Source organism: Colias croceus, chromosome 3 (assembly GCF_905220415.1).
Source record: "Colias croceus chromosome 3, ilColCroc2.1".
Classification (NCBI taxonomy): Eukaryota; Metazoa; Arthropoda; class Insecta; order Lepidoptera; family Pieridae; genus Colias; species Colias croceus.
In genome coordinates this window covers 2554770-2581307 of record NC_059539.1, presented here as the reverse complement: position 1 = coordinate 2581307, position 26538 = coordinate 2554770, and the positions used below count along the sequence as shown (strand labels likewise).

Genomic DNA, 26538 nt, shown 5'->3' with positions numbered 1-26538 from the left:
GATATTTTTCGGGAATGAGAAAAGGGGCAGCCAACCACGTATCAGCGTGCGTGCGTGAGAATCTACCTACGTTTTAGTACCAAAAAAATGTTATTTTGAAACCTAAATATTGCACTCACAACTACTGTACAAGTATGATTTTTAATCGTGCTTTACTGTCATCTGATTGTTTTAAATTATCGTTATGGCTATCGCGGTACAGATCGTACTGGGATCAGAGTACATATTATTTATCAATTGGTGTGGTAATATACGTACCACACCAAGTAAAATATTTACAATCATACCAAATGGATTAACACGGTATGTACATAAGGCGGTCTTATCGCTTACTAGCGATCTCTTCCAGACTGCCCAAGGTAAGAGATAAAGAATTATACTCATGATCCAGCAATTTTCAACCGAAAAAGAAGTTTTTCTGTAATTGGTAGTTGTTTCATTTATTTATTTTAAATACCTAATTTTACTTTTATATTTGCCCATTTGCATTACATTCAGCTTCTATAAAACTTATAAAAATTTTATGTTTATTTCTGTCTAATATAAATACTCTTTTTTAGATATAAATAACAAAAACAACTTTTTTATTAAAATTTAGTACCTTGAGAAGATATTATCTATGTGTTAATAGAACAATACATAAAGGAAATTATGTTATGATTTTATACAATGAAAATATGTAAAAAAATATTAGCAGGTGTAATTATTATATTGATCCCGAACCCAAAACTGTAGTTAATTTTTTTGTCATTTAGTGTTTAATTCATGTCAATTGGTTTATTAATAAAAAAAATTATGATCATTTAAATAATCACGGCGAACATTTGCTAAGGCATTCATGTACAAGGTGTAATCGTTCAGTGTGCACAGGCGATTTTTTTTTGTAAGTATTACAGATAACAAAAAACTTTAAACTGATATCGAAAGTACTTAACCTAATAATGGCCGTAATCATTTTTTTTAAATAAATCGAGAAATATAAAAAAAAATATCTTTAAACCCTCCCATACATTAAGTACATAATATGAAATATGAATATCCCATATACATTTAATATGAAAGATTTTAGCTTTCTTTTTCTTTTTTTGGTTGTCTGCTTTAATTACTTCGCAAATTTGAAGTGGCATTTTCCACGCTTTTTCCGGACATTTTCACGCATTTTCCGGATATTTTCCGGACATTTTCCGGGCAATTCCTCACGCATTTTCCGGGGATTTTCCAGGCATTTTCCACGCCTTTTCCGGACCATTTCACGCATTTTCCGGATATTTTCCAGGCATTTCCCAGGCATTTTCCTGACATTTCCCTGACATTTTCCGGAGATTATCCAGGCATTTTCCACGCTTTTCCGGATATTTTCACGCGTTTTCCAGATATTTTCCGGGAATTTTCTGGGTAATTCACAGGAAATTTCCGGGGATTTTCCATGCATTTTCCACGCTTTTTCCGGATATTTTCCAGATATTTCCCAGGCATTTTCCAGGCATTTCCCAAGCATTTTCCGGACATTCCCTGACATTTTTCCGGGGATTTCCAGGCATTTTCCACGCTTTTTCCGGACATTTTCACGCATTTTCCGGATATTTTCGTGACATTTTCCGGGAATTTTCCAGGCATTTTCCACGCCTTTTCCGGACATTTTCACGCATTTTTTGAATATTTTCCGGGCATTTTCTGGGCATCTCTCAGGCTTTTTCCGGGGATTTTCCAGGCATTTTCCACGCTTTTTCCGGATATTTTCCAGACATTTCCCTGGCATTTTCCGGAGATTTTTAGGCATTTTCCACGCTTTTCCCGAACATTTTCACGCATTTTCCGGATATTTTCCGGGTATTTCCCGGACATTTTCACACATTTTCCGGGGGATTTTCCAGATATTTTACAGGCATTTTCCGGATATCCCCGGAAAATGCCCCAGATTTCCGGAAAGTACGTAAGTTTTTTAGCTTAGATTAGTAATAAATTCTATTAACAATTCTATGAATTGTTTATGGTAAATAAATAAATAAATAAATTTATGGTAGTACGTGTTTACTAAATAATTGTAAGTAAAGTAGTAACTACTATGCAGTCGCTATTCCACGCGGACGAAGTCGCGGGCACAGCTAGTGTAAAAATAAATTAATTAATATTCTTACTTTAGTGGACTTCAATGTTATTAATAAAAATAAGATATCAGCACAAACATTAGAAATAAAACGCAGACCATTTGCACCATTAGATTCTTAATTATTTAATATTCCACTCGACATAATTGACCTTAAATACTAGGTACAAAAGATAGGTAAAACACTTAGTTCTCAGTTGTAGGTTTGATGGGGAAGTACCTTGAAATGTTAACATTATCTCTAGACGTGATATGATCTACAACTAAATATGATTGCAGCTAATAGTTTTTATTGCTTGTTTTTACACGAATTGTTCATAGGGAACGTAAAATACACTTTGTCTTGAAATACAATGTTAAAAATAGTTTAAAATGTCTAATTATACTTTATGGAGATAGTTTAAATGTAAAAAATAAGGATATTGATGTAGGATTTCAAAAAATGTTGGAAATTAGTAGTAAGACTAAATGTAAATTTATGTTGTGTACATTGCCATACCTACCTGGTTTGACACAAGAACAAAATAGATTAATTCATAATATGAATTTAAAATTGTATAATGTAACAAATCATCATTGTGATGCATTTATTTACTTTGACATTAATTTGTGTATTAAATCTTTTACTTTGACAAAGAATACAGTGTATCTGCCATCTAGATTTAAGCGAGAACTTGCTATGTTAATAGCATATAATATTAACCAGTCTGGTACATGTTCGGTATCAGACCCTGGATCTACTATAATTTTATGTAGTAGTAATTATATACACCAACCTAGTGTTGACAGAAAATCTAGCCCTAAGCTAGATTTAAACTAGTATATAAGACAACAGCTAAGCAGACTTTTTCTATTGTACATCAAAACATTCAAGGCTTGGCTAGCAAATTATTAGAAATAGAATTGTTTTTAAATCATAATAGTATTAAGGTTTTTTGTGTAACAGAACATTGGCTTAAACAATGTCAGTTGTTAATAAATATTGATAATTATAAATTAAAAAGTATATACTTCAGGACATATGCTATTCATGGAGGTTCTCTTATTTTTGTTCATAATAGTGTAAAATGCAAAGAACGAACTGACATTGTTAGTCTTTCTGTAGAACGGACCATTGAACTGTCCTGTGTTGAACTGGAGCGTTACATTATTGTTTGCGTTTATAGACCCCCTTCCAGTGACTTTAATATGTTTGAGACAGTCATGGAAGAAATATTAAAGCGTTTAAGTAGGAGTAAAAAAAAAGTTATAGTATGTGGTGATTTTAATATTGATGTACTTTTACAAACACAAACGGCAACACGAATTGTTAATTTGTTTCAGTCATTTAACCTGTATAAACTTTTTAATGAACCCACACGAATTACACCTACTTCTGCAACCTGTATTGATAATATATACTGCGACTGCATCTGTTTAGAGAAAAATATTCTCAATACACTCACTTCGGATCACTGTGGCCAGAAAGTAGTTTTTGAATGGGATTGCTTACCTGAATTTAAAAGAACTAATGTTAGGCCTATAACTAAAAAAGGCATTAATAAATTTAGAGATAATATTAATAAAAACCTGCCCGTACTGAATGATCAATCCTGTCATAATAATCCTTGTGAAATGTTTAAAAATCTTTTTAATTTAGTTCATAGTGAATTTGAAAAAATATTTAAAGTTAAATCTTTAAATATTACCAAGGATTTACCATTTAGTAAATGGGCGACACCTAGCATACATAGGTGTAGGATTGTTCTTTATGAGTTATATGGTATGAAGCAATATAATAAAGATCCATCTTTTCTTAGTTATGTTAGAAATTACTCAAAAACTTTTAAAATTGTTTGTTTTACTGCGAAGCGTTTGTATATCAGGGATAAAATACGCGACTCGGATAATAAAGTTAAAACAGTTTGGTCTATTATTAATGGTGAAATGGGTAAAAGCAAATCAAGTAATACCATAAAACTTGTAAATAATGGCATGGTTATTGACAAAAATGCTGATGTTGCGCTTGCTTTTGAAGATTTCTTTAGTAGTGTCCCTGCTAGCATTACTAATAATTTAAATTCGTCTTCAATACTTGCAGAGACCTTTTTGAGGGACCATGTTGCGGGGTGCAGTACATTATTTGAATTGCGTCACGTAACTGCTAATGATATTGTTACAGCATTTAAGACACTTAATTTAAAAAATACTTGTGATCTTTGGGGAATGTCCGTAAATTTAGTTAATAATATAATAGAAAATATTGCAAACAATTTAGCTTTCATATTTAATAAGTGTTGTGACTATGGTACATTTCCTAATTTACTAAAGCTTAGTAAAGTTATACCTCTATTTAAAAAAGGTGATCAAGAAGACTGTAACAACTACAGACCTATCTCGATTTTACCAACATTAAGTAAAGTTTTCGAAAAGTTAATATTAAACCAATTGACTAGTCACTTTGCTTCTAATAATTTGCTGCACACCAAACAGTTTGGTTTCTCAAAGGGGCGCTCAACCACAGATGCTGGAGTTGCACTACTAACACATATATATAAGGCATGGGAAAACTCAAAAAATGCTTTGGGGATATTTTGTGACCTCTCCAAGGCATTTGACTGCGTTGAACATTGTACTTTATTGCGTAAACTTAATCACTATGGGATTAAAGGACAAGCTCAGAACCTCATAGCCTCATACCTTCATGATAGGATACAAACTGTAGTTGTTAATGGAGAACGTTCTAGCGGTGCGTCAATTAACATTGGTGTTCCACAAGGATCTATTTTAGGACCCTTCTTGTTCTTGGTATATATCAATGATCTACCTTATTATTTACAGGATAGGTGTGAAATAGTTCTGTTTGCAGATGATACCTCATTAATATTCAATGTGGATAGGCATGACCCAAATGTTGACGAAGTGAACAGTACTCTTTTACACATATCCGACTGGTTTACTGCTAATAATTTATTATTAAATGCCAAAAAAACAACTTGTGTTGAATTTTTACTACCTAACGTTAAAAAGTTGAGCAGAAATATTACCTTGAACGGGGAGGTATTACACCCTACAGAATCGACTGTATTTCTTGGGTTAACATTGGACGAGAAACTACAGTGGGGAGCCCATGTCAACACCGCTGCAGGTAAGCTCAGTTCAGCAGCATATGCAGTCCGAAAGGTAAGGCATCTCACCGATGAAGATACAGCTAGATTGGTTTATTTCAGCTACTTTCATAGTATTATGTCCTATGGAATTCTACTATGGGGCAGGGCAGCAGATATAGAAACTATATTTATCTTACAGAAAAGAGCCATTCGCTCTATATATAATTTACGTGCTCGGGACTCACTAAGAGATCTCTTTAAGAATACTGGTATACTTACTCTACCATCACAGTATATATTTAATAATATTTTGCATGTACACAAAAACGCCAACTTACACACAAGAGTAGGAGATAGACACTGTTATGGCACAAGGAACAGAAATAGAATTGAAATGCCATTTTTCCGATTAGCTAAAGTTAAAAATTCATTTATGGGTCAAGGTATACGCTTTTACAATAGAATTCCTCATAATATTAGAGAGTTTAGTAGTTCTAAATTTAAAACTTATATAAAAAATGTACTAGTTCAGAGAGCGTACTACAGTATTCAGGAATATATGGACGATAAAAACCCATGGAGGGTTGTCGCGTAAAAACCACAGGACAGTTCTTTGTATATTATGATATAATATTATGTATTTAGATATAAGTTACATATTATGTAATATCGACATGATTTTAAAAGAGCAACTATGGAGTTTCTTGCCGATTCTTCTCCATAGATCACTGCTTTCCGAATCGGTGGTAAATGTTAAAATAATTATGTAATGACGATTCGAAAGTGCTACTATATAGTAGTCTAATTGAATAAATAAATGTTTGAGTTTGAGTTTGAATAGTAAACGCAGACAAAATTGAGAGAAAGCTTCCACGGTTCCATGGTGTAATGGTTAGCACTCTGGACTCTGAATCCAGCGATCCGAGTTCAAATCTCGGTGGAACCTGTTCTTTTGATTTATTTATATTCGAGTACATTAATAGACAATTATTTTCTTCTTACGGGGGGTTATTTACTTTAACAATTCCTTAAATATAGCTAATATTTTTAGGCAAACTTTTTCTGTGTTTATAAAACTAATAGCTCTAAAACTTTACGGCTCTTCTTTCGAATATTATTGATGTTATTAGTGCCCTCGGTAAACATTCTACATAAATAATTAACATATTAACTTTACGAGACCGGAGACGTATTATCTAGCGATATTCTTTGAATACTTTGCACTGTTAAAGTTCGTCTAAAATAAGTATTATCAAATCTGTTTTTACAATAACTTTCACAATTCACATTAGTGTTTCTCATCTTCCAAAGATTCCAATTACACAAACAAGATGGCGCTGATTGGTCGTCATACGATTATCTCTTCAAAGCAAACGCAAAAGATATTTCCCACACGCACAGTAAGTAAGTACAACTACATACATCTCCCGGGAAATTCCGCATCAATATCAAGTCACTCCGCGAGATGAAGCCTGGCATGGAAATCTTAATCCAATACGCTACGACATAATGATTTATACCGTGCGATATGCTGATCGGGTGCGATAAAATGTCGCATGGAAGTAAGTTATTTATTTTAAATTTTTGGTTGGGTAATAATGGTGATCAACTGATCATTATTATAACGGCTTTATTTATCGTACAAAGCTAAGGCCTTTGGCTGTATACGAAAACATTGAGTGTGGTGTGACAGATTGTTATTTAATAAGCGCAATCATACAATCATTTGTTGTAAATTAAAACCAATTTCTATTCCATTAATTTGTAGATTGATAATGCCCACTCTACTAAAGTTAGGTTCTATAAGTAGGTATGCGTTGAATCTTTTTATTTTTAAAGCTTAATGCTAGACAGAAGACAAATTCCCGCTGCTGTTATACTAATAACTACTAATATTTGTAACTTCATATTGTTTTTTTTAATACTCTACATACTATTATGGTATTATGAGTGCAAACTTTTGGAGATGATGTAAAATGTTACTATGAAGAGGGTTTAATAGGTACAACAATTTTAGAAAATAGCACTTTCAAACATTGTATTTACTACTTATCCAAAAACCATCAATCATTGGACGTGTTTTAACTTTCTTTTGATTTTCCATAAAGCTCCAGCAGCATTTTAGCGCTGAAACTCTTTCCGCAATACACTCAAAATGTACACACCTGAGCGCAATCATATTACAGCTTCCTCGTTCTAGACGGATTTTTTTGAGACTCCTATATTGATGTACAGTATGCTAATACTTCAGCCTGACAGAAATTGAAGTTTTAATCTTTTCCTGTTAGGTAGGTATGGATAGTGATCGGTAACTACGGTTCAACGGGTTACTTTAAAATAATAATTGTTAGTATTCAGTGACTAGTATTTCATTCTTTGAATTTGGTGAATAAGTTTATTTTTCGTACAACAACGAGCAAAGGCAGTATACCTAAATATGAGGTGACCACCACCACCCATACCTAAGCAATTGCAACGTCAGGGTAAATTACGGATTTTGGGAATGTTTGAAATATGGGACGAAAAAAATAGCGATATTTGATTTTTTCTAATTGTATTTGCAACGTATGCACTATGCATATTTTATTTAGGATTTAAATCATGAATAAACACCATCACTGTCGCTAAACAGATCTTAAACGGCGGCACAGGGTAACCGCACATTAATCGAGCGACAGCCGCTAACCGAAAGCGCTGTTTAATCCCCGTTCTATATTTGAAATATAGTCGGAACTAGTCTAAATTAACGGGACGTTATTAATGGGACGCTCCCAGTCCGATTAAACCCAATCTCCGGTAATCCGTGGGTGAGAGTCGGTTTATTAATTTGAGAAATTGTTCTATTTGTTAGGGTCTAATATTAATAATTGTGTCGGAATTGGAGGTGGTTAATCCAGCCTTTGTATGTTGACAATAATGGTTTAATGAGGTTTAAACTTTGCGTACTATCTCTTGTTCAGTAGAGTACGTAATAGAGCCTTTTCAGAGAGAGACCTTTTTTTTGTATTATTTTTTAATATAAAATATATACTAACAGCAATCTCATAAATAGGAAGATAAGCAGTAGGAAAATATGTAGCTTCACTGCTCATCCAGATGGGATTTTTTTCACTCGGTTTGTAATCTTCATAGTTTCATCTAAAAGCACCTTCTTCACGAACTATTCAATCAAATCTATCAAATGAAATCTCTTCGTGCACTCATAGAACTTATCTTTCCAAATGTAACTACATCTAACCCCAACATCAAGCACGCTCGGGCAAGCCATTATGAATCGCAATGTTTAGCTCGACGTCAAATTAAATTACCAATTTAGTACATTTCCCAGTTGGCAGGGCAGGCACGCACTAATTACCGAAGAGAATTCAATGCAATAAATCACGGACATAATATAACAGGGCTCAGTCGTCGCGTCGTTCAGGAATGCACGCCCCAAATCCACGGGTCGAGCCCGGATATATTTGAAACGTTGATTACGGGTACGGTGTCACCGGCCAGTTTTTGGCGAGTTCTATTTTGATTTTGAATTTATAGACCTTGTGTAGAGTGCTATTCACGATTTTTAAGTTTATGCTTCGTTTGATATGTTTTTTAAAGTGGAATATAGAAAAGAATTTTTAGGAGATTCACATTAAAAACAATTTAAAAAAATACTTACCAAAAAATTAGTTGAAATACCGAAAAAAGAATAATTGAAATACCGAATAAAATCTAACAATGCTGCCCCATTATTAATGGGATAAAAAAAAATTACTCCTAAACTGAGAACCTTCGTCTCTTTGGGAACATCAGTCAAATATACAAAAATAATTACTGGGCTGGGTAATCGCAATTTAACAGTCTCATCTGAATCGTACTTTGTGCGCATCGCTATGAAACAAACATTGGAAAAATCCGCATCACAATATGAACCACGATATACCTGCCTACATGGTTTTCCTATTCTAGAAAAAAATATTTATATTGATGCATGTGTCATCGCGATTATTATAAACGTGTAGGTTGACAGGTAACCGTATAACTTCACAACGTATAGTTTCCAGCAGAAGACCCACTGCATATTAACAAATAGGTTATTAGTAGAACAGTCTCCAAAATGCTGAGGTTAATAATTCCGTAACAGAGGCAAAGAGCCACACAGCCAAATTGAACGTCGGGCAATTTAAATTTTCCAATTCGAAATTCAAATTAATGACGCGACTACAAGCACTTGTTTCGTCACTTGTTATCCCCACATTTGTTTCCCGCAACGGCCTAATCCCGGGTTTGTACCGGGATAATCCGGGATCACGAATCATGACACTATTGTTGTAAGTGTGAAACCGACACAAATAGGCCTACGGCTTTACGCACCCCTGCGATACACCTTCAGTTTATGCGGCGGATGATCTAATCTAAAACGGACTCTATGATATGGATATAGAGCTTATATTAGATAAGTTATAATCTGTGAATGCAATGTAATTGAAATAAGAGTCCGAACTTAAAAGGTGCTCGCTTTCACTGCGTTTTGTACCTTATTTTCTACGCAATTAGATTCACTTTATTGAAGTATTGTGTAATAATGTAACGTTTCGTCGTAAAACGCCGTATCTTGTTCAAAAACAACTGTGCTTAGCCTTTTAGTGAATTTTTATTTGTGTACGGTCATTGTGCGTTATTAACGAGATTATTTTGGTATCGGCACAGTTTGTTCAAATATTGGCGGTTCATTTAATAGAATGGAAAATTGTTAAGAGTTTTATTGATTCATATTATGTACCACATATAAATAAAATACATTTTATTGGTGTATGTCTACATTGTTGTTTATTTTTTTATATCATAGAGCCACGTATATACGACATACCGTATGGTGTGCATGTTTCCCCTTATTACTTTCTTCTTCTATGATTAATTAAGCGATAAGCAAATAATATTGTTATTACATAAGTATATAATTTTCTACAGATATATAGTAACCTACTAAAATTATAAATGCGAAATAACTCGGTCGATTTGTTATAAAATATCTCGAAGCACTGAGCCAATCATGTATGCGTATAATTCCCACATAGAATAGGTAGGATCAGAAACTACTTAAGGTATTCAGTTCAGAGACAGTCATGTCTAGATAATAAAGGTAGGCCTGCATCTCAAGGAATTATGCAAACAACCACAAAACTGTATGGGCTATCGCGTAAACGTTCACTTTACGATCACAGCCTGCGCCTAACCACGATACCTTTATATGCTACGATATTTTGTCAGTTGAAAAATATCGTCCAGTTTTTTATATGTGATGCAGACTTATTTGTATTCTGATGTTTTGTTTTAATCTGTTCATTAGTGAACATTTTGCGATTGTTTTTGGTATTTATAGAATACTTAATCTACTTGAATTGAAGAATTATAGAAATAAATAAATTGAATTTCGGTGTAACACCATACAAACATTATATTATTGATTAGTTAGTAACATTTCGTCATTGTCGCTAACAGCTGTATTTAAATAAATGATTCCTAACTAAATATTTTAAAACTTGACCTCTACGATATCGCGTCGCTATCGTCGCGTGTAAACGACACGATTCGCCAACGTTAACCGTTCGATAATTATCCATACATTGACGACACCCACGTGTGTCGTACGGCATGCACGCGAGATGGAAACTTTAATACACATGTAAATTTGCTTTTATATCTCACTTAACGACGGCCATTATGGGTATTGCCATGGAATTTGATGTTTCGATATATGGGAATCGCTTATTGGATAGTTAGAATTGAGGTGGGGGTGGAAGTTGTATGTAGGTATAATTATATGTTTCTCTGAACGAACGATAGTCTTTTATAGGAAGGCTATGCCTTGACCATTCTAGCCTCTAGGCTACACAAAATTTCTATAGGAAATCCTTATTCCTGAGTCCCCTGTTTCCTGACTACTTACTATTTATTGTGTTTTGGCTCTAGCCATCGAAAGTGTGAGAGATTGTTATATGTCAACCAAAAACAGTTTTTCATACTTGAAGATATGTAAAAATCTAATATAAATACGAAAGGCGAAAGTTTGTAAGTATGGATGTATGGATGTATGGATGTAGGTATGGATTTATGGATGTATGGATGTATGGATGTTTGTTACTCTTTCACGTAAAAACTACTGAACCGATTACAATGAAATTTAGCACACATATAGAAGGTAACTTGGATTAACACATAGGATAGTTTTTATCCCGGAAATCCCACGGGAACGGGAACTATGCGGATTTTCCTTTGCAAACGCGGGCGAAGCCGAGGGCGGAAATCTAGTATGTTTATAAACAACATTTTGCGTTCGAAATTCAGTTAATGCAAATACTTCCTAGGTACTTACTTCAATGGACAACAAAACACGAATGAATGAAAGTGTTCCCTACTAGTTGTTGGGCTCTAAAAAGCCTAGCATATGTGCATATTTTGAATGTTTAGCACGAAATAATATAATCACGTTGCTACACACTCTTGAAGGATTGCCGACTTGACCATAATATGTGTAATTGAACATAATATTGGTTGTACCTAATGTCGGTATATAGCGTATTTACATAATGTATTTACTCATCTGACCTTTTCAATAGCAAAAATATTTTTAATCATTTTATCTATACTAATATTATAAAGAGGAAAAGTTTGTAATTATGTATGTATGGTTTTCACGCATAAACCTCTCAACCGATTTTGATGAAATTTGGCACAGACAATCTTTAGACCCTGAGAAAAAACATAGGCTACCTTACCTTTTATTGCGAAATATGTACCACGGGCGAAGCCGGGGCGGACTGCTAGTTATATTATATTGTTCATATTCCCCTGCTCTACCGTTTTCTGTATGTTTCGGTAAATAATATAAATAGGTATCTCATGATCCTCTCCGATTAAATAAAACGAAATACCTACGGTTGAAAATTTAGAAGTTATGATGGAAAAAAATATTAATTTAGTTTTTTGTTACAAGTATAGAAATGTGTTAATTAACTATTTTATAACATGTGTCGATGGTTTATAAATTCACACTGGATGAGGTATCTAATGATGATATTAAAACCGGTTTCAATACAAAAATAATACAGATTTTAATCCGATAATAACTTTCTAAAAATCTCTCATCGGTTCCATGGTGTAATGGTTAGCACTCTGGACTTTGAATCCAGCGATCCGAGTTCAAATCTCGGTGGAACCTGATTTTTGGAAAATCTTAAATTAAATGACTAAAAATCTGATGGTATTTTTTCTTATCTGCGCTTGTGAGTTTGTAAGCCATATTCAAAATTTATTAATGTTATAAGACGTCTTTTTTAATAGATTTGTAAAATTCAAAAAAAAAAAAAAAAACACCTTTTAACGTATGAATAGTCATAGGGCCAAAATGTTGTTGATGCTTGCTGCTCTCTGCTCTACACGTGAAGGTATGTAATAATAAGTATGTAAAGCATTTCATGTTAAAAAAACTATAGATAGGTATTAAAAATATGTAAAAATTATTTATAAAAATCGATTAAAATAGATTGTGATCGATTGAAATCAATATTTGTAATTATTCATTACAATTTTATAACACTTTTACTAATAGAGATGACTTGATTGTACTTAATTATTTAATTCATAATAATTATTATCTTTCTGATCGATCGCTCTATTCACCTATTGCCTATAATTCATTATATCTCCTTAAATTATATGAAAAATGAACACTTTGATAATATACTAGCAAAGCCGTATAACCGTACATTTGCTTTTTATGTATAATGTACGACCATACGTACTCAATTTTGTATATATGTAATTAACTAATTAATTCTTCACGTTTGTAAGAAAAATTATTAACATTATTGGCATTTTTTCTAAATTATAATTTTTTATTAGATCTCTCTTAAGGGCGCCAACTGCCAAGCACGCGAAAAAGAGAATACAATATTAAACACGATGGTTTATTAACGTTTTAGGTCTTAATGTAATAAATATATAAAAATTTCGTCATCAAGATAGTTAGGTAGGTACCTACTAATATTATTAAATTTTAATTTATTATTAATTTATTATTAAATTTCGGAAGTATTTAATGCCCAATTGAATTTACAAAAAGTTTATTATTAAAATATAGCGTTTTATGAAGGGTTAACAAAAACGAAACTAACCGAAACAAACATGATTACTTAATTATTAAAGTTATCACTATTTTGTTTTCTAACGCCTAAATAAAAATGTAATAATAGTAGACGACATCGCGTTAAATCATATTATGTTAGGAGTATTTTTTTGTATTTATTGATAACATACATCAATATAAAATTTTGCATACTATGCTTTTATTATTATGCTTATTGACAGTAGATATTATTTTGCAAGAACTTATCTTTCCCGGAGTTAACTTTACGTTTCTATAGTTGGTGAGTGCAACCTTTTTCTTTTCCCAAAGAGCGTGTATGCCTAGAACACGTGTCAGAAGTGAAACTTCTTTAGCAAGATTCAAAGGCACCAAAATCATCGCCTTACTCCATGACGTGACGGCATTGCCATGACGCGACCTTGAAATTTTTCTCACAACGCGCCTAAAGAAGTTTCACTTCAAAAAGGGTGTAGCTTTTAGGGATAAAATGCAATTCATCACATTGCATGTAAAGACACTATGGTTGTACTCCCAGAGGATTGTCTGATCAATTATTACCGGTAAGTACGTAACTTTCACGCTAACTTTACTGTCGCCATATGTTTCAATTAGTACTCGATAATAGGTTGTTATAGTCTTGTATGGTTATTTATAATAGTGGTAAATAAATTGGTGATGTAAGTAGAATGTCTTATGGTGATAAGTAATGGTTAATATCAAATGTTAGTCAGTGGAACTTCTAAAGCGGGCATTGGCACCTGTGCCACAGCTTTTTTTAGCTTTTATAGGTGCCATCGTTCATAAAGTTCTTGTATTGTGTGTTTTTATTGTTCCAAATAAACAATTTTGATTTTTTTTGTATATGTATTATCGAACAAAATAGGTAAATAGAACCTTACGCTTTTCCAAATATTGATTGAAAATAATATGTTTTTCTTGAATCACCTTTAAAGTTCAACATAAGTAGCTACACAGTTGTTTCTATTTACCGGAGAAACCAGTTAAAATTTTTAAGTTTGTAATGTAAATTACGTTAAGAAAATATTATGTTAAACGGAGTTCAAAGAAAGCATAAGTAGGTTTAACATTTTTCAATTTTAAATAATAAATAAATAAATACTTACATAGAGTACATAGAGTCGAAAATAGTTATGTCGCTACATATTCGTATTCACAACATTTAATACATAATAATATAAAATATGACATAATACGCTGTCACAAATAACACCAAAACTGATACCCAAAGACGTTTTACAATCGGTAAAAAATTCAATACCCTGAAAGGATCGTCGCCCTAGAGAATCAAGGCGCAAAATTATGCAAAGAGGTTCAATGGTCAAAATTCGAGGGTACTTTTATGATACAAGGTATCCATATTTTATGCGACATCACGGCTGTACAAATCAATCATACCTTTATCTACTTTATATGCTGATATTTCGTCGTAATTTTTTTTTTTACCGCCTCCACCGTGATATCAAATATCTGGACGTGTCGTAAAATGTACTTTTGCAAATTAAATACGGTCGTATTCAGTGTTACGTGGGATTAAAGTTGTTTTTTATGTTTTCTTAAGATTTATTGCTTATATAGTAAAACATATAGGTACATGAAACATAGTTAAGAACTTTATATTACTAAGTTTAATAGTACATGATATCTACTTTTATAAACTCGAGTTTTATGAGGTTAGCCGTTAGATGATAAGGTATACATAATTTTAATATGTTCTCTTAGATATTTATATCATGTGAAAGCTCTAAGTTACAAGTTAATTACAACAATAAAGAACCTTACATGAAAATAAAATATGGAATACTTATACGTAGTTTCGGAAGCTCTTTTATAAGTCTCACTTAAAGCATAGATATATTTAATGTATATTACGTTTAGATACTAATTTTCTTTTATTCCAAAACAAATAAATAAATAATGTATTAACATTTTGTTTTAATAAAAAAATATACTTAACAATCAAAATACAAAATGCTGAAATGTGGTTGTTTAAAGCGTCTATAATTAATTTTTCGTTCGCCCTCGAACCTCATAAAATGTCGTCAGATATTTAGTAAACTATGAAAGCTCTGTTAATTTAGAGCGTTTATCTACTATCTAGTCACTAGATTTATTGATTTAATAGTAGGTTTCCAAATAATGACGTCGTTGTTTCCAAATCATACTTATCTGACGAATATATTATGATACGTTAACTCTTTAGCTTACGATGTACTTACATTATTATATTATGCATAATAAAGTATATTCAGTGAATTACGCTCAAAATGATAGCCATTTCATATCCACATTCTAATCTTCAGCAAATTGATTCCCATTTCATATTAGTATATAATATGCTTTGACGCATGTTACGAGAGGATAAATTTTATCGTCGTATCACTTAGTACCAAATTGCTGATCGTAAATATACTAAGGTTTGTCATATTTATGACATATAAAAATGTATGTGATCGACTTTTACTGTACCTACACAGTAATCACTTTTCGTATGAATATGGGCAATATTCAGATGTTATTATCGCATGGAAAATATTTCTTGGTGCGACGGAAAACACATTGGTTCTTTATGTACCTACCGTCAATTTATTTTTCAATAAGTACTTCCACATCATTTGGCATATATGAGGCAGAGATAAGTTTTAATAGCATTTAATTATAATATTGCGCTCTTAAAATATACTAACAACATTATAAAACTTTCAAATAGGTCACGCTGTTACCGAAGAAAATGCTTCAAAACTGGTCAATCTATTTCACAGCTTCTTCCCCTAACTTTAAGCTAAGATTAGATTTATTAAGACGTCCAAGAATCGTCTTCATCTTCTTGATTTGCATCAGTCACGTGCCGAGTTATATCACTTTAATCGCAATTGAAATTCAAAGGGCACCCCGGCGAATCAATTACCCGCGGAGTATTCAATACCCTCTTGATAGAAATGTTGAATTTGCGTGTGAAAGAATGCGGTACGCGTTCTTGTGTCATCGATTTTGTGTGTCTTCAAGTCGGTGGGAGGACTGCGCTTTGCAAATTGGAATTGAACATTCTGTTAATAGGGCTGCCTTCAAGTCTCATTATTTGAGGGGAGTTTTAATTGCGTGTTAAATGATCGGTTTCAAATGCCGTGCAAGATGAACATACTAACGGAACCAAGCTAGATGAAGAATCTGTAATGTAAATTTTATTGGCCTGATCTAGTATCTTATTTTTATTTAATTAGTATTTTACCCCTTGGAATGCTAATGACAGTAATTAGGAAGTCGGATAACGTACTTCATTGAAATCTAATGATCGATTCAGTCCATATTTTATTTTATTTCTATCAGGGATTTGTTAAAAAGAAAACCTGCCTGTATATTCGACGAATGTGGCTTGAAAATTAAAGACAGAATGATAATCTAAAAGCAGGTTAAAGCCACATAAGAGGTACAGCAGCGCCTGGTGCAACAATGTTGCACGCTGCTGAGCGTCGCAGGTACCTTCATTTGTTTTATGTACGTGAGGGTACCACTGAGGAGCAGGTGCGTGCCCATCTCGTGAAGATATGTGGAGAAGATGTTTGTACCGTAGAGGCACTTAAAGCTCGCGGCCACTATGCGTCGTTTAAACTAGACGTCCCGTCCAAGCTTTCTGAGTCTGTAATGGCCCCATCAAATTGGGCACAGGACATTTGTATAAAACCTTGGAGGCAGAACTTTCGTGCCAAGCAAAAATCCGAAACAAACTAAAATTATTCAGGTCTTTTACCAAAATGTGCGTGGTTTACGGTCAAAAACGACAATATTTAATAAAAACATGTTGATGAGTGATTTTGATATAATAGCTCTCACGGAAACATTCCTAACCAGTTCAGTACTCTCCGGTGAATTGTTTCCCCCTGGATACGAAGTGTTGCGCGCGGACCGTGCTGGTGACGTAGGCTGGGGTGGTGTGTTACTGGCCGTACGTGACTGTTATGCGTTGCACAGACTTACAAATGTTGATGGGCTTACGTCGGACATGGAGATAATATTTGCTATTGTTAGTTGGAAAAATGTAAAGTTCTTGTTCTGTGTTGTTTATCTTCCACCCAACTATAATGATCACCAATATCTAAGTGTTTTGAATTGTATAGAAAATGTTATATGCCAATATCCTGACCTCGAAATAATAATAGTTGGAGATTTTAATCTTAACTCATGTAGTGTAAATGTAAAAAATAATTTTGACTTCTTCTGTGATTTTTGTGAACTGACTCAATATAATAATGTATGTAATAAGTATGACGGATTATTGGATTTGGTACTGAGTGGGCTTGGATCTAATAATATTTCGGTTTCAGGAAATGTTGAGCCTCTAGTTCAACCAGACGCGTATCATCCGCCGTTATTAGTAAAAGTATCTTTTTTGCGTTGTGAATTGCCAACTGTTCAGTCAGCTCCTTCGACATCTCGACCTAATGCACCACCAAACTGGAACTTTCATAAAGCCGATCTTAGTGCACTCTACTCAGCCTTATGCCAATTAAACTGGTCGAAATTAAAGGGTACTACAGATGTTGACTGTGCTGTTGAAACATTCTATCAGGTATTGTATGAATGCATTAATACTTACGTGCCTCTTAAAAAGCAGCCCCGTTTACGTGACCGATACGTGTATCCATCGTGGTTTACTCCAGAGATCATTCGAAATATCAAACATAAATATTTTCATTTAACAAAATACAAGGCTCAGGGTAAAATGTTTAATAAGGAACTGTTTAAATATTATAGAGGGCATGTTAAAATGTTAATTGACAATGCGTACTCACTGCACATTAAAAAAACACAGAATAGTATTAAAGACGAACCTGCTAAGTTCTGGGAATACGTAAAAGATAAGAGGAAAAGCAGATGCAAGTGTGAATCTTTCATGTGTGATAATGTAAAGGTTGAAGGGGCAGAGGCCGCCGCTGCATTTGCTCGTTACTTTGAGTCAGTCTTCCAGCCTAGTATTCCGCGGCTAGATCCTGAAGCAGCATCGAGTTTTTACTCACCAGACTCAACGCGGATTACCATTGATTATCTTCGCGAAAAGGATGTAGATGCTGCAGTGAAAAGGCTCAAACTACGCTCTTCGATAGGACCTGACGGTATTCCAACCTTTCTTGTCAAGGATTGCGTATCTGTGTTAAAAGAGCCGCTTTTATATATATATAATTTGTCGCTCGAAAAAGCAATCTATCCTCAACGCTGGAAGAATTCTAGAGTTACTCCTGTTCCTAAGACGGATAAAAGTGTCGAAATCTCGAACTTTAGGCCTATTGCGGTGCTTTCTGTATTTGCTAAGATCTTTGAATCAATGTTGGATAACCAAATTAATCAACAGGTATCTAACTTCCTGGCTGACTGTCAACATGGTTTTCGTAAAAACCGGTCTACCAATACCAACCACATCAACTTTATTGATTATGTTGCTTCTGAAATGGACATTGGTAACCAAGTTGATACTGTCTATTTTGATTTTAAAAAAGCCTTTGACCTGGTTGATAATGACGTTCTACTCCAGAAGCTGGCTGCGGCAGGTTTCACTCCTAAGCTTTTAAGATTTTTCTCAAGCTACCTGAAGGACCGTAGCCAGTTTGTGCGTATTTCTGGTCATGAGTCAGATGATTACTATACGCGTTCTGGAGTAAGTCAGGGAAGTACGTTGGGTCCAACATTGTTTCTGCTTATGATAAACGATCTGCCTAGTGCCGTACGATCCGCGAGGTGCCTTATGTTTGCGGACGATCTAAAGCTCTTTTTGAAGATTAGTAATGCTTCTGACGCTAAAGTTCTCCAGGAAGACATTAACGCTATAGCTCAGTGGAGCAGTACAAATCACTTGCCCTTCAACACTGACAAGTGTAAAGTTATGACTTTCTCGCGATCGCGTTTTCCTCTTTATATGACCTATAATTTATTTGACGTTCCATTGGAAAAAATTGATGAAATACGTGACCTAGGATTAATCGTAGATAGTAGACTGGACTTTCATTCACATAATGATGGATATTTGCAAGAAAGCTAACAAAACCCTTGGCTTCATTATTAGAGTTTCCTCAGAATTTAAAGACAATAGAGTTGCCATGCTTCTATTTAATGCCTATGTGCGTAGCAAACTGGAGTATGGTGCCATGATCTGGGACCCATATGAAACGAAATACTCCTTAATGATCGAGAGGGTACAACGTAAATTTGCGCGATGTATATACAAACGTCGCTACGGATATTACCCACATCTTTATCCATCGATGTACGTATTGGGTATGGTGGGTTTGAATACTTTGGCACTCAGGAGAAAGATTCTGTTGGTGGTGCATTATTACTTGATAATGCACAACAAAATTGATAACCGCGATGTTCTGGAGCGAATGATTCTCGGCCTACCAAGGGGTGGTGGGGACGGCGCGCTTACCGCGCGGCGGCCGCACCGCCTCTTTGCACAGCCGCTCACGCGAACGCACCGCGCTAGGAACGCGCCCACCGCGCGAGCGCGAAAGTTGCTCGGAGACTTGCTTGCCCAGTACCAACATCTTGACTTCTTCACTGACAGTATGACTGTATTTATTCGGTACGCCATTTATTATCTGGATAGCAATTTTTAATTAAATTGAGTAACTTTCTAATCTGTCTGATTTCTTCTGTTTCTGTAAATTTCCATTGTATTGTGTCCTATTATATCTGTATATATTATTATTATTTGTATTGTCATAACGTTAAATTAATTGCAGTTAGATATAAGTATTTTTCTTTTGTATTTTGACTTGTATATTTTGACTTGAATTGTGTTAATAATGATTAAATTGTACTGTATAGCATAGTGGTGCTTTGGCGTGACTGTAAGCCACTATGTTCTTGAAATAAATAAATAAATAAATAAATAAATAAATAAATAAAAATAATGTAAAGTACGCCAAGAGTGTTATTATGTAAATATGGAGATTATGATGGCAACGGGATATTTTAATGGCATCGGAGGCAGCTTGATACGATTGGACCGACAGGGCGCGTAACTCAATACGCAACTTGGACGCCCCGAGTGGTTGATAGGGGTGGGATTGAAGTATCGATACTTAATAAAATATTTGATATTATAATTGTTATACCTGGTGAAATAACGGTAATCGTGGAAGAATTTTTTATTTTACGGTACAAATCACTTTTTAATGAGACAGTCGTATGAATGTATTTGAGTTTAAAGAGGGAATTGAATGTCGATGCTCAAAAATTTAAATAGTCAATTTTATGTGAATTGCAAATGACAAAATTAGCTTATGTTGTGTTCAATGATACACTTTAGTGATACACAATATTACAAATCTTGAATTTTGTAAGAAAGTTAACTCAGTACTGAATTTAATTCTTTAAAATGAATATATAGTTGATTCCTATTTTCAGAAACTGTTACGTTAAAAAATGCATGCATTGCTCTTGTAATACGACGTACGATCATTACAAAATAGAAAGCTAGAAATCTTGAATAGAAACATAACATCCCGAAAATTGTATCGACAGCAGCCATCCCTAGAGAACTCACGAAAACTCTAAACGGATTCAGCGTCTCAACTAAGCGACAGTTTTAAAGTAACTCCGCCCCTAACTCGATTCCAATGCGTCGAACTCTCGCAGTTCGTGCTATCTTTATGTAAATGTCGCCAAGATAAGTTTGCGAAAATGTAAATTACACTGTCGCGTTTCGCAGTCGTGTATCGATGATAGGGGTACGCTTGTAGGGAATTTCATTTTAGCCCGCGTGACACGGTTTTTAATGTACCTACTCGTGTTTTGTGTTTGAATGGGCGCGACTCGCGAGTAGGTATATTATGACGTTGGTTCAGGATTGCTGGCAGTTGGTCCTGGTGGTCCTTCCACATGTTCTTCCTATATGTTAATTACTGTCAGGATCACGGTTGTAAAGTCTATAGGTAGCAGGCTCAACATTACTGATTTATAGTCCTATGGATTGTAGAGATCTTATATCTATAGAACGTAAATAATGTATAACCTCTACTTATGTGCTACTTATGAAGTTAATAAATTATTGTAGAATCTTCTTAAAATCTGGAAAGCCTCCGGTTTATCAACGGATTCATTATCCATTGCAAGTTCTAATGTACATAGGTCTCCTACACCATCTTAAATTTTATTCTGCAGTAGGTCTTAAATCTTGGCTACATAAACCATATTATATAGAATCCTTAAAAATCTATATATTTATATCCTAATAATCAAGAACTTTTTTTGTTAAGCAAGTCTTTTTATTTTACTTCTCCAGTTCCATGCAAGTGCATAGTTAGATATATTTGACAAAAGATCACGTCGGTAAGCTTTTACCGTGTTGATACAAAACTGCAGACGTTTCTCCTTACCAACTTCTTAATACCCAGTCAATAATGCATTTTCTACGTTAACCTTTTGAAATAAAGTTGAATTTGCAGCACAGTAACAAAGAAGTGAACCACTGCTAAGAAGAAACGGATGTTATTTTGAGTGGAATAAGAATTTCTATCCATAATCATATTGCCATGTTCGGAATTGAGCAAAGCGACGTTCCATCGACTTTAAACTCTACGCCTCAGGTTCGTAAGTTCAGTTTTGCGTGTGCTATTTCGCAGGTGGGTCGACTGGGTAAAATTTGAATAAATTTGATGGCGCCACAGCCATTGTGGAAGGGTGATATCGGAAAGTGATAGTGTCGCGATGAAATTGGTCACGACCCGCGGATTATCAAGCCTTCCAATTGAATTCAGTTTGATATTCGCTGAACGAGATATAGCTTCTGTATTCAAAATATCTGACATAAAAATGTGTCTATACCGCCGCCATTTTGAATTTATTTATGTGACAAAGCTATACTGACAATCATTAAGGCTTTTTGTACGAACCTTATTTGTTTAATTTTACAAGACATTTATTGTGTTACTTCTAGAATCTAGAGCATAGTACCTATAAAACAAAGTCTCTGTCTGTCCGTCTCCGTACCAATTCTTCAATCCTCAAAACTGCATAACGGATTTTGATGCGGTTTTTTTTAAATAGATAGAGCTTGAGGAAGGTTTCAGTACTTATATAATTTTGTAAGGTTTGTAAGGTTATAGACAAAGTGAGTGAGCCGCGGGCGGTAAGTTAGCAAACGTAATATGTGGAAAACCAATAACCTAAAGTAATATACACTCATTGGAAGTAATTATAACACCTGTTTAAATATCATTGTATTAGAATTTTTCTTTTGTTACTTTTATCATCGGTTCCATGGTGTAATGGTTAGCACTCTGGACTTTGAATCCAGCGATCCGAGTTCAAATCTCGGTGGAACCTGATTTTTGGCACATCACTAGTCACTATATAGAAAAGAAATATTCAATTTTATAATACCTACGTATTGATCTGAATATACTAAATAAATTCCGAATAATTAATACACGTTGTAAATAAATCAGAAAATATATATACAATGGTAAAGTAAAAAGTAACGGGTATTTTCATAATGTCTATTGTCTAGTGTTCCTTGTATTAATTGTTTTTGTTTATATTAATTATAGGTAATCATTTATATGTACCTACTACACAATACGTAAATTATTGTCTTATAGCCAATATTAGGTTCTACTTATCTTTCTCATACTTGCAACCAAAGTAAATAATTATATAAAATATTTAATTTAAATTCCAATAAATTACACAGACTTTACTAAAAAATCTACTATAAAAAAGAAAGCAATTTAAAAATGTAAAACTGGCTAACATAACCGTAATGAATTTTTAGGAGTTTTTATTTGCTGTGAATAAATAGTATTTTTTTTTCAAAAATCAGGTTCCACCGAGATTTGAACTCGGATCGCTGGATTCAAAGTCCAGAGTGCTAACCATTACACCATGGAACCGTATACAAAATATATTAATTCGAGAAACTTATTTGTAGACCTTTCACTTATCAAGTGTGAGGTCACAAGGTGAAGTGAAAGGCAGATGCGTCTATATTATCAATATTATGCTATAAGGTCAGCAATATGTGTTAACTCTTTTATAATTATGTATATATTTTAAATGGTAGACGCTTTATTTATCGAATTTGTACAGTGGGTTGAAAAACAATGGATGGTTCGAGAAAGTCTATTGGAAATTTATCAGAGTATATGATATATATACTAGTTACTAGAAATTGTATGTAGTAGATAAATGTATAGATAATCTATTATAGCTTTATTCGATTTAAAATTAAAATTTTGATTGATTTTATATTACAAATACTTTTTTAATCAGACAACACTGGATTATAAATAAAATCACTGTAATCAATATAATTCTTCGTATCCTAAAAAATATAGTTGAATAATTAAATCGAAACTCAATACATTTTTCGCAATTTTTTGCTCATTAATAAATCCGCCAGGGCCGCATTGAGCTAAATCTCAATCTCGTGGGGCCACGCAATCATCGTCGGAGCGCGCATCAATTATTCACAATACTGATTGCGTCCGAGACGCACGTGGATGTTCCTGCATTATATATGAGTGGCGATTCTGACTGGGCCAGGGCCGGATTTGAGGTCGTATTTTTATTCTATAATTTAAAAAAAATATTTTTAAAGACTATAAGATAGGTAGTACCTATGTAAAATGAGGTATCTATTATTAATTTAATAGTCTATATAATGTTTTTTTTTATTATTCTCTTGCGAGTTTGTATCATATTTGGGATTTTCATGTGTTAAAAATAATTTTAGGATCTCACCAAATAGGTTAATTATTTCAATTTTCATGACTACAAGCAATAATCAGAGCAAAAATATATGATAACCGCATGTATATAATAGTTGCAATCATCGTGCATGAATAAATTATTAATTTTCTATTAAATTGCCGTCAAATTTAACCAAACATTTAAAGAAAAACACCTGTTTAAATTTGTACGTAAACAAAGTTCTATTTTAAACGTGTTTGAAGTTTTCTTCTCAGTTATATACCGGTTCCATGGTGTAATGGTTAGCACTCTGGACTTTGAATCCAGCGATCCGAGTTCAAATCTCGGTGGAACCTATTTTTTTATTTAAATTAACTACTAACTACTTATTGACTATTTTTTAATTATTTGTTTTCAACAAAGTACTAATATATTTGCATTTATTTTTCAGGCACATTAAACAACCTCAGGAGAAGAAAAATTATAAAATACGTAGTTTATTATTTTATAAACTTTTATTACATGGAAACTACAATCCGGCCCTTTGATGCGTGATAACAGGCGTTTAGCGTGAGGCCCCAGAGACAAAGGGCCCAGCTTTATTTCCAAATCTATTTCAGTGTCTTACGCAGAAGCTGTAATCAAATAGAGTTTAGTATGTGATAGAATATTATATGAGAATGGGCTCAGAAATAAAACCTTTTGTTGCTGACGTGGAATTGGTATATAATTTTTGTTTGACGTAACAAATGAAGAAAAAGTATGTCTCTACCTTTATTTATTCATCCTAAATAATAGAATCCTGAAATCCTAAAATATGCATATGTATGCTCCCTGTTAGATTCAATGCAACATTACCTATGGTTATGCTCTTTTTCATTTGGTATTTGGTATTTGGTATCATCGTGCGAAAATTCATTTGCCTTCTGCGTTCTAGATTCGCAGTAGTAGGTTTTAAGAGGCATAGATGGCTAATTAGTAATTACCAAAGAAACACGAGACTTTACAAAAATAACAGAAATTATATTATGGACAAAGATGAATGTAGCTATGTTTTAAATCACATAAAACTATGCTTTTGTATGTAAGAAGGGCCATATTATTTAATTATATCCGCCGATCGAACCCAGGACCTGCCAATCACATTAATGATCTTATCAGAATCGTTATAGGTATTAGAATAATGATATTTTAAGCTGATAAGTTTACAAGTCAGTTATAGAGATGACATCCATTTCCGTACTTTATAAAAGTGGACCGATTAAAAACTATTATCTAATGAAACCATTATATTAATGAGAAATCCATCATCGCTCTTCAAACATATTGAACGGTAACAAACATTGCGATTACAATTGATTGCTTTTCAAAATAACCACGTTTTGTTAGTTAGCATTTTGTATGTAGGTACCTATAGAGAAACAATTGTGTTTCCGTAAAGTATGTACCTATTGTACCTCTATGTTTTAAAATGTGTCTATAACATATAGTAATGATACAAGTACCTATAGGAAGTTTTTTTTCGTATTACCTACTATGCAAAATGAAAGCTTCAAACCGATATTTAAAAATCGAAATTAAAACTCGTCACAACATGGAACTCTATTTTAGACTGCATGAAGGCGGCTGTTTAACATACAGAAATTTTATTAATCTTGGAATCACCTAATTTAAATTTTGACCTTCATATACTAAAGATTCTTTCTGCATTTTACTGCACATATCTTAATAATATAAAAATACAAACCGCTAAAATACGCAAGAGAAATTCACATTATCTTATTAAATAGATTGTAAGGAAAATCGATATAAAGCGATTTACATTCATCGCCCCAATTTGTAACTGGAGAAGTCACTCTACGCTCTCGGAATCGAATTAAGATCATCGTTACTGAGGCTTGTTAGCATAATTCTGTTTCTTAAAAATAATACTGGTGGTAGGTGGATATAAATTAAAAAGTGAAAGACAAAATGAGGGTGCAATAAATTTTGATTTAAATAAAAATGTAGGTAACTTCTTAGAATTAATAGCATAGCATGTTATCTAGTCTTTAGGTTTATGTACAAATAAGCCCTTAATTTTGCAAACTGTACACCTTTCTTAATTAACGTTTGATAGTCTATGACAGGGGCATATTAAGGTAATTTATTAAATTATTACAAGAGATTCTGTAGCAATATTGCAAAATATATAAGGTGCAGAGTTTGTTAAATAAAAGCTTATATATTTTTATAAGCTATAATATACAGGGTGTAATCGTTAAGTGTGCACAGGCGATTATTCCGTAACTATAACAGATATAAAAAAACTTTAAACTGATATCGAAAGTATTTAACCTAATGAGTAAAATGGCCATAATAAATTTTTAAAAATAAAACGAGAAATATCCAAAAATGTTACATTAAACGCTCCCATACATTTAGTATGAGATACGAATATCCCATGTACATGGGTTGATCCAAAAGTAATGATAATCAATATTAAACAAGGTCATTACAGTTAAAATAAT

The 26538-nt window shown here is 33.4% G+C and overlaps 5 non-coding genes across 5 annotated transcripts; 4 read left to right on the top strand and 1 right to left on the bottom strand.

Moving 5' to 3' along the window:
• Positions 1-6070: 6070 nt before the first annotated feature.
• Positions 6071-6142, top strand: Trnaq-cug. Its single transcript has one exon. It is a non-coding gene; the product is annotated as a tRNA-Gln (tRNA).
• Positions 6143-12325: 6183 nt separating this feature from the next.
• Positions 12326-12397, top strand: Trnaq-uug. Its single transcript has one exon. It is a non-coding gene; the product is annotated as a tRNA-Gln (tRNA).
• Positions 12398-22591: 10194 nt separating this feature from the next.
• On the top strand, positions 22592-22663 carry Trnaq-uug. The gene has a single exon. It is a non-coding gene; the product is annotated as a tRNA-Gln (tRNA).
• A 494-nt stretch (positions 22664-23157) lies between these two features.
• On the bottom strand, positions 23158-23229 carry Trnaq-uug. Its single transcript has one exon. It is a non-coding gene; the product is annotated as a tRNA-Gln (tRNA).
• Positions 23230-24312: 1083 nt separating this feature from the next.
• Trnaq-uug lies at positions 24313-24384 on the top strand. Its single transcript has one exon. It is a non-coding gene; the product is annotated as a tRNA-Gln (tRNA).
• The last annotated feature ends 2154 nt before the right edge of the window (positions 24385-26538 follow it).